Source organism: Amblyomma mixtum, chromosome 2 (assembly GCF_055824585.1).
Source record: "Amblyomma mixtum isolate Tamu chromosome 2, ASM5582458v1, whole genome shotgun sequence".
In the NCBI taxonomy this organism is placed as follows: Eukaryota; Metazoa; Arthropoda; class Arachnida; order Ixodida; family Ixodidae; genus Amblyomma; species Amblyomma mixtum.
In genome coordinates, this window is record NC_143013.1 from 246708660 (window position 1) to 246717892 (window position 9233).

Below are 9233 nucleotides of genomic sequence, written 5' to 3' on the forward strand. Positions count from 1 at the left end.
AGACACTTGTACTTATATGAATACCGCGCACGTGCAACTAATAAGGGTTGATCACTGTCAGCAATTTCACCTTCCGGCTTTTTATTTGGTGGTTGTTTAAATGAACTACGTTAGTAGATTTGGAATCGACTTTTATTAAATTTAGCTCCGTTGTGAAACTGTCTTTTTTAACAATGTTCCGCTCCCAGCGAAATTTTCATTGAGGTTATTTGCAAACGCATGGGTTCCATCCTAAAGGAAAAATCTCAAGCAAGTGCGTCTCTATGAAATGCCAGAAAAGTGCAATAACATAATATACACATGCCAATACAAACTTCTTAAATGACTTCTGTCGCATTTTTTTTTCAGCGGCGCTGGTTATTGCACCCAATGGAGTAGAAGCAATTCCTCCGACCGTGATTGATACTATCATCAAGGCTATGGGACGGGAAGATGCGCAAGCCGACAAGGAGTGAAGTTTCCTGGTTGCTGAATAAACACGGGCAATGAATGACAGTCATGCTTGCTCGTTTCGAAAAATGCAGTCCATAAATGAAGGTGTGCACTCTCAAAAATTACCTTTTTGGGAAAAACTCTTTTCAATCGTCGCTACATAGCTGAACTTTGTCATGTCGAAATTCATCGCTTTGTAATAAAAGCTCGCTGGGTGCAAAGTGCCTCACGGAGATGGCCACATTCAGACAGAACGGTGTAAGGACGGAAGCAGCGCGCATACTTGCGCACTGTGATCAGATGGCAGTATGTAGTAATTGCAACCTACAGAAAAGCAAAACAAACATTCATATTTGTAGCGCTTATCGTAAGGAAGATAGCGGAGCCTTCATTATATCAGGTTCGTGTGGCTTTATGTAATACGACAAATTTAGAATTCGTAACAGAATGTCGAAACGAAGAGGACACGAAACCCCACTCAAAAACCTGTGAAACAATTCGCTTCACACTTGAAGATGCTGCTGTCTCAACATCACAGGCTTGTTGTACAAATGTAATTTCATGAGAAATATACGCATCACTTGGGAGGAAATGTCTTGTATTATGAAATAATTTGTTTTATTTTGTTTTTTGGGGGTTTAACGTCCCAAAGTGAATCAGGCTATATTTCTCATGAAATTACATTTGTACAACAAGCCTGTGATGTTGAGACAGCAGCATCTTCGCAAAATTCGCTTGAGGCGAAAGAACATTTATTTATTTATTTATTTATTTATTTATTTATTTATTTATTTATTTATTTATTTATTTATTTGATAAATACTGCCGACTGCCCTTTGGCGGTCAAGGCAGGAGTGCACAAAGAAAAAAAATAAAAAAAATTACAAAGTAGTAACAACCAAATAACTGCAACAAAGGGCGATTACAGTACGAGAACAAGATTCAATAAGACCAACGGGAAGCAAAAAAGTACAGGAAAATCATCCGACGTCAAACAAACTAAGTGAACAGAATAAAAACAAGGAAATCGAAATACACTGTGTACTAGACACGCTACTGCGATACATGAGCCGAAACAGCAGACAAGAAAGATTCTGAAGATACCAGGTTGGTGATATCGCTTGGCAGTCGGTTCCATTCGGAAATGGTGCGTGGAAGGAAGGAACAAGAATATGCTTTTGTTCGGCATCGTGGCATCAAGATAGTCCGTTCGTGTTTGTTACGGGTGGGGCGTGTTGTGTTGTATTGCATGTAACTCTGAAAATTCAGTTTTGTTTTATTATGTATGATATTGAACAACATTTTTAGTCGGTGCTGCTTTCGACGGGACTCAAGCGTGGGAAGCCCAGATCTGTTGAGCAAATCAGATACCGAGAACTGCCGACCATAAGCGTGGTAAATAAACCGGAGTGCTTTCCTCTGGACGCCTTCAAGAATTTTTGTATCCGTTTTTGTGTGCGGATCCCATACAGCGTCGGCGTATTCGAGCACTGGACGCACAAGTGATACGTATGCTGTCAGTTTAGGTTTGCTCGTGCAATGCTTTAGGCGGTGCTTTAAAAACCGAAGTTTTTGGGACGCTGCTGAGACAATGGACTGGATGTGTACGCTCCAGTTCAGGTTGGATGTCATGGTTACCCCAAGATATTTCACCTGAGTCACTGAGTTGATCGGAAGGCCATTGATTTTGTATGTGCATTGGAGCGGTTGTTTCTTTCGTGTTACTGCCATTTTTCCGCATTTGGAACTGTTTATACCCATTTGCCAAGTACAACACCAGCTAGAAACTGCTGTTAAGTAGTCGGTTAGGAGTGCCTGGTCTTCGACTGATGTGATACTATGGTATATAACACAGTCGTCGGCGAAGAACCGACAGCGTATGCGTGAGTTGAAGGACAGGTCGTTCAAATAAATAAGGAAGAGAAGCGGCCCAAGGACTGAGCCCTGGGGAACTCCTGAAAGTACTGGCGCTTTTGTGGAATGAGATTCAGATATCTGAACAAACTGATGCCGCTGTGTAAGGTAGGAATCTAACCATTGTACTACTTGCCGATTATTTAACCACCACCTTATTTTTAACAAAAGACTGCCATGCGATACCCGGTCAAACGCTTTTTCGAAGTCAATGAAAATTAAATCTACCTGTCCATTATTGTCTAGCGACATCATAATTTCATTTGTAATATGAATAAGCTGCGTCACTGTCGACAAGCCTTGCCGAAACCCGTGCTGGCTTTTAATAAAAAAACCGCTTCCCTCTAGGAATGAACTTATGTGCTTGAAAATAAAATGTTCTAATACCTTACTGGACGTACATAACAAAGAAATTGGCCTGTAGTTCTTCACGCAAAGCTTGTCTCCTGATTTCTGAATGGGTATCACCTTTGCTGTTTTCCAATCGTTTGGAATTTCTCCTGTCCTGAGACTTTCAGTAAAAATAATGAAAAGGTATTTAGCGCACCACTCAGCATATCTGTACAGAAAAGCGTTAGGGATATCGTGTGGTCCAGAGGATTTTTTTGTGTTCAACTTCAATAGAGCCGAAACAATACCCTCCTCGTTAATAATTAGGTCTGGCAGATTGAAATGGCTAGTTCGAGATTCGGAGACTGAGTTGCTGTTACTCAGGAATACAGAAGAAAAGTGCTAATTGAAGGCAGTCGCTAAGCAGAGGGAGTCGGTAACAACTTTGTTGTTAAGGAGAAGTTTGTTAACCGGGTCTTTTTTCTGTGACAGATGCCTCCAGAACTTTTGGGGGTCAGTTTTTAGAAAATTGTGCATCTTGACATTAAAAAAGTTGTACCGTGAAGATTTTATTTTTGAACGCAGTTCAGCCCGAAGAGCCGGCAAAGCACCACCAACTTTATTGCTTGACCTTGATAAGCGCTTCACGCGACGTTTTAACTGTATGATCTCGCGTGTTATCCAGGGACACGCCATTTTAAGCTTCTTATGTTTAAGCGGCACGTACTTGTTAATACATTGATGAACCGTACTTTTGAATTATAACCACAAGTCGTTCACACTTGTACGTCCATCAGTGTATGTTTTTGCAAAGGATTCATACGTAAGTTCAAGCTGGTCTAGAACGCTTTCATCCTGAGCATTGTTAAAGTCGCGAAACACTTTTCCTGCCTGATGAACAATTACTGGTCGCAGCAATTCGCTTTTAAAGAGCACCGCTTCATGGTCTGATATTCCGGGAAATACATCTGTCGAAAAGCCCAATTGACTAACAGGGTCCGATATAAATACTAGGTCAAGAAGAGAACTGGTATTTTCTGTAATACGCGTAGGTTTCTGAACAACCTGGTTTAAGTTATAGTTGAAAGCAATGGTGAGCAAAGCATCCGAGTTAGCACACAAATTTTGATCGCACAGAGAATCCCAGTTGCTGTTTGGCAAGTTAAAATCGCCGCATACAATAACATGGCTATAGCGCTTTGTATTTTCATTTAAAAAGTCGTGCAAGTTGTCCAGTACAGAAGTATCAGCATTCGGTGGTCGATAAATAACACCTATTAAAAGGCTAAGCTGAAGAAGACGGAGAACAACCCAAACCATTTCAGTGTTGGTGTGATGCGGTATCAGCGTATAGTCAATGCCTTTCTTTATCAGAATAGCGACACCGCCCCCTCTTGAAGTGCGGTCGCGACGAACGATTTCGTATTGATCGGATGTGATAACTGCATCATTCGGAATTGCATCATGAAGCCATGTTTCTGTCAGAACAGCAGCGTCAGGATCGTGTGTGAAGAGGAGGCTTTCAAGTTCGTCGAATTTATTTACTATGCTTCTAGCATTAATATTAAGCACAGAAAAGGAATTCAAGGATGGCTGTGTTCTTAGCGCTCCTGAGCTCTGTGTGTTACTTTGTGCGGACACGAGTTTGGAAACAGACCATCACTTTGGAGCGCAGGGAACTCTTTCATTGCGGGCGTCGTCCCATCGATACAGTTTGCCGTTTATTTTAATTTTGTCAAACTTGAGCATGACCTTCTCTTCTTTCAGCCTTTGCTCTTTCGCACTTTCCCAAAGCTTCTTTTGTATTGACTGAACGCGAGGGGAGAAGTCCTCGGATATACTATAGCCTGAGTTCTTCAGATTTCTACAGCTTTTGAGAATTCTCTCTTTGACCCTCCCGTCAACTAGCTTAAAGATAACTGGTCTGCATTTGTCCTCAGCTGGCTTCCCTATTCTGTGGATACGCTCAATAGCCACATCCGAAATTTTCAACCGGTCCAGAAGAACATCCTTGCAGACCGTGTTCTCAAGGTCTTGGGGCGTTTCGTCCTCGGTTTCCTTAACGCCAAACACAATTAGGTTGCTCCGCCTGCTTCTATGTTTTAAATATGTTTTAAACATGTTTTAAATATGTGCATTAAATTCAATCTTAACTCATATCTCAGCCCCGAAGAACTGGTCCTAATAAAGCTTTTATGCTTGTCCAAGTGCTAACATCCCTACCGTGCACACTCCGTGATGCACTTCCTAGGCGTGCTTCCTAGGCCCTGCTTTACTGATTTCATGATGGGAACTAACCGCAAACTGCGTCCAACTTGAGCATTGAAAAGAATCAAAGACGAGATTAGCGTTCATCCTAGACCAGTTAACTGAAAGCTTGAAATTTTTCCTAATATGTTAAGGTTGTGCTAGCTGAAGTACGTGTTTTAATAAAAAAAATTGCCGATGATTGCGTTACTTCCTAATGCGAAATTTGAGCGCAGCACATCAGCTGTTCCAGCTTTTCAATAGATTGCGGTAAAGAATTCTAGCAAGGCATATGTGTACAATTAAAGGCAACTTGTTATTCTTCACACATATACTTTCTTCAAGAAACACTCCGCTAACAGTTCCATATTGTCACGAAGGAAGCTTTGTGGTCGGAGAAATAGATAAATATGTGCTCGACTTGCTGCACCAATGCAAGAATTTCGCAGGGTTGCCACAGCCGTAAGAGGCGTTACGAGCGAGAGGAACGGGATGTTCTCCCACATCACTGCAAAGAATTCCTGTTTGTTTGTCTCTATATCTACATTAAAGTCTCCACCCACCCTGCCACCCTGCCACCAGATTGTAATGCCATCCGCATAAAGAGCGTGATGTATCCCAGGCAAAGAAGATAATTTGGAGGGAAGATGAAGCATCGCCAAATTGAAGAGCAGGAGAGACAGGACCGCGCCTTGAGGTGTTCTTCCCGAGCCGATGGAGTGTGGCCCGTGTTCCGCATCTTGTATGCGTATATAGGCTTGACGGTCTGTAAGAAATTGTTTTCTGAAATGAAATGTTTTGTGGCCACAGTTGGTGTTACTGAAGTGGTCCAGGATCACTCTGTGTTTGATGTTGTCGAATGCGCCTTTAAGATCCAATGCTAGGAACACCTTGTCGTTGTGGGGACAACCTAAACCCCACTAGAGAGGATTGGGGGGGGGGGGGGGGGGCGCTGCTCGCCTGTGAAAACCCAAAGACTCAAAAGGCCTTGGTTCAACGGTCGCGGGCGACGTTCCTTGCCAATAGGGGCCCGGAATAGGGGCTCCACCTAGTATTCTGAGGGGCAAGGGCCCATAGGGTCCTACCCCAATCACCTTTCTGTAAACATTTATTCGACGATAAATATTTTTCACCATCACCACCATTACAACCGACAACAGCGACGCCGCGAAAAGAAGAAACGGGCTCCAAAGAGCTGCGCTCTAATTGTCAAGCAAATTTAAGCTCTTGTAGTTGCTTCCGAGGAAAAAATATTCGTCTTTATTAGCAAGAACTTTTCACAAGCGAGCCGGAGACCCTTTTCTCCGCCTCGCGTTCCTCCAGGGACTTTCGATATATTGCGCTTCTCTTCAACTCGCCAAAACTTCGTTTCTTAACGCCAATCTTCCATTCGTTCTGTGTGATAACCTTTCAAATTTAGGTCACGCATAAAGGTGCTTTAAAGGAGACCCATTTCAAAGGCACTGCCATCCCCTATTACGAATGGTTTGGTTTATGGTGTTTAACCACCCAAAGCTGCACAGGACGCCGTAGTAAAGGGCTCTGCACAATTTCGACCAAAACCGAAAGTTTTTTAATGACCACATACATTGCCCAGGAAATAGGCCTCTAGCATTTTGCCTGGATCAAACTGCAGCTACCGTAGCCGTGATCAAAACCTGGTCTTACGGATCAACAGCTGAGCGCCACAACCACTGAGCCACGGCGGCGGTTTCCGAGAAGGAATTGTATGATGTATTGATATATGATGTATTGCAGCATTATTCTGATGCAGTTGCTGTTGTAATGCACAGACAGCGCTCTCGCACCTTCTTCCCTATAGGTCCTACCACAATATATTCATTTCGAAAGACAAAGCAGATGAAGTGGGTGAGTTGATGTAATATTTTAAAGATTTCTGAGCATCGTGGGCATATTGTCATCAGTAAATGTGATATCGTTCTAGCAAAACTCCTGCAGCACAGTTCATTTAATCAGGATGCAAGGTTATTAAGATGGATCCGTGCTTCAAATATGGTAACACTCATTCTTCCTTCATTTAAAGGCTCAACTACGTTAATTAGCAACCAGTTGCAATTAATAGCGCACATATTGTATTTTAACCTTATAACTGTCAACGACTGAAGCTCGGGAGAGCAACAGTTTCGCGTACATTTTTCCTCAGTAACAATTCGCTGTTTTTTATTTTTTCAAGAGGAAAGTTTTTTTTCTTGGTCCGAGCTTCAATATTTTATGTTTTTTTTTAATGCACATGAACTTTACATCAAGGTGATACAAAACTTTCATGGTTCGGACGTTGCGCGACATTAATGAGCTTGCGTATCAGACGTTCCGTCTTGCTAAACGACCGGAATCGCTAGCCCCAAAGGAAGTATGGCTCCCGTAAATTGCGTGCGCTAGCCTGCACGCTAGCCTGCACTGTGAAGGCAGCTGCACCTTCCTTTTCATAGCCGCCACATTCTACTTTATTTGAACTGCCTGCGTTCACACGGTTGCCTCCTGACCACGTTTGAAGTATGATCAGCGGCAGATGGTGAGCGCGCATTTATTTATTTATTTATTTGTACATACTATCGAACCTTGTCCACGATAGGAGGGGACACAACATCAAACTTGTGGCATACGCAAACCAGTAGTAACAAGATGCAGTCAATACAGTAGAAACAATAAAAAAGTGTTAACAAAGTACAGTCATAAAATACAGGTGAAAAATGGCAGGTAATAAAAATTCTCTTTATATACTTTATTAATTTATATGTTTAGCAAGACGGACGGAAAATTGTTCTCGAGATTGTAGATTTACAGCTTCGTTTGGCAGCCCATTCTATTCGGACGCTGTTACAGGAAAAAAGGAATATTTGAAACAGTCCTTGTGGAATTTCTCTATTTGGACATGTTTACTATGTTTATTACGGCTTATGCGCGTTCTTGTTTCGTTTATGTATCGCTCTTTTCTCACACGCACTAAACTATTAATGACCAATAGTATTACAATTACTGACCAATCAACCAAGGGAGCTGTGAATTTGTTACAGTTTTTCATTGTGTCCCTGGCATGACGCCAACCTAGGAATAGTTTCTGGCCTAAAGAACTTGCGCACCTCCGCTACCTTTCAACACGCAGAATTTATTTTCTTGCTCTGTATCTGTTAGTGCATATTTAGCAGACGGTGGCTACATCGGCTAACCGTGCATGACGAAAAGGGCAGCTGGCTGGTTTGGAATTGCCTCTTACGCTTGCGGTGGTACCGAAATATTTCACTGCCTACACGCGAGGCCGATTTCTAACATCGTAAAACTAGCCGGTCGGCGGCCCGCCTAGCTTACGGCTGAATATTTCTGCTGCCTACACTTCTTGCACCCAGGACAAGAGCGCATCTTACATGCGTGCTGCATATCAGGACAACGTCCTAAACTCTTCCTTTTTCCTGAGATAAGTAGGATTCCCATGGTTACATGCAAGTGATTGATGTCCATATTTATTAAAATCAAGACGCGTAAGAGCAGAGCACAGTTTTTGTGCTGCGCAAATATTTCTTTTATTGCAGTTAGCGACGGAGTTCACTGAGGATCGACGCACCTGAAATATTTTTTTGAAGTACAGTAACATACCTAGAAGCAAAATACATAGTCCGCTGCAGGACTGTCAGTGTCATTCCGTGCTGTAATAGTGCTTTCTTTCATTTAATTAAATGCAAGACACAACGCTTCACTTAGTGTTTGTGTCACTTAAAGTGCCGTTCAACTTTTGACAGGTACGCCCTATCTGTTTTCTATATTTATCAAATACTTTTTCTTCGTCTCGGGCTCAAAAAACATAGTTTTAATGTGGGATTTGTGACCTCTCTGACATACCTGAAGATAAGAAGTAATTGCCATGAACTTTCCTGTATTCTTCTTGTCTGGGAAATTAAAGCAGTAACTGTCAACTAGTACTCATCTAAACACAGCGGCAGGGCTCCAAACAAAATAGCAAAGCTATCCGAGAAGGTTGGTAGCTAACAATACTTCAGTTCCTGACCAGACCACAAGAACCAGGCCATCGCCTGTCAGTCAAGGGATGGGGAGGGGGAAAAGCTGCGGCCTTTTCACTAATAAACTGTCCACGAACACTAGCTAACGGCAGGGCGAAGCGGCACTCTTCAATTACATTTGGGAAAAATGAGTTTAAGTTAACGCTAAAGCTTGAATATACTACATTTGGGAAAGTAAGTACTTAATTACATACTAAGGCAGCCATGTTTTCTTCAAAAGTGAATAAAACAAGTGATAAATACCGCTTAGAATTCAGTACAATCGGGAGCGTATAA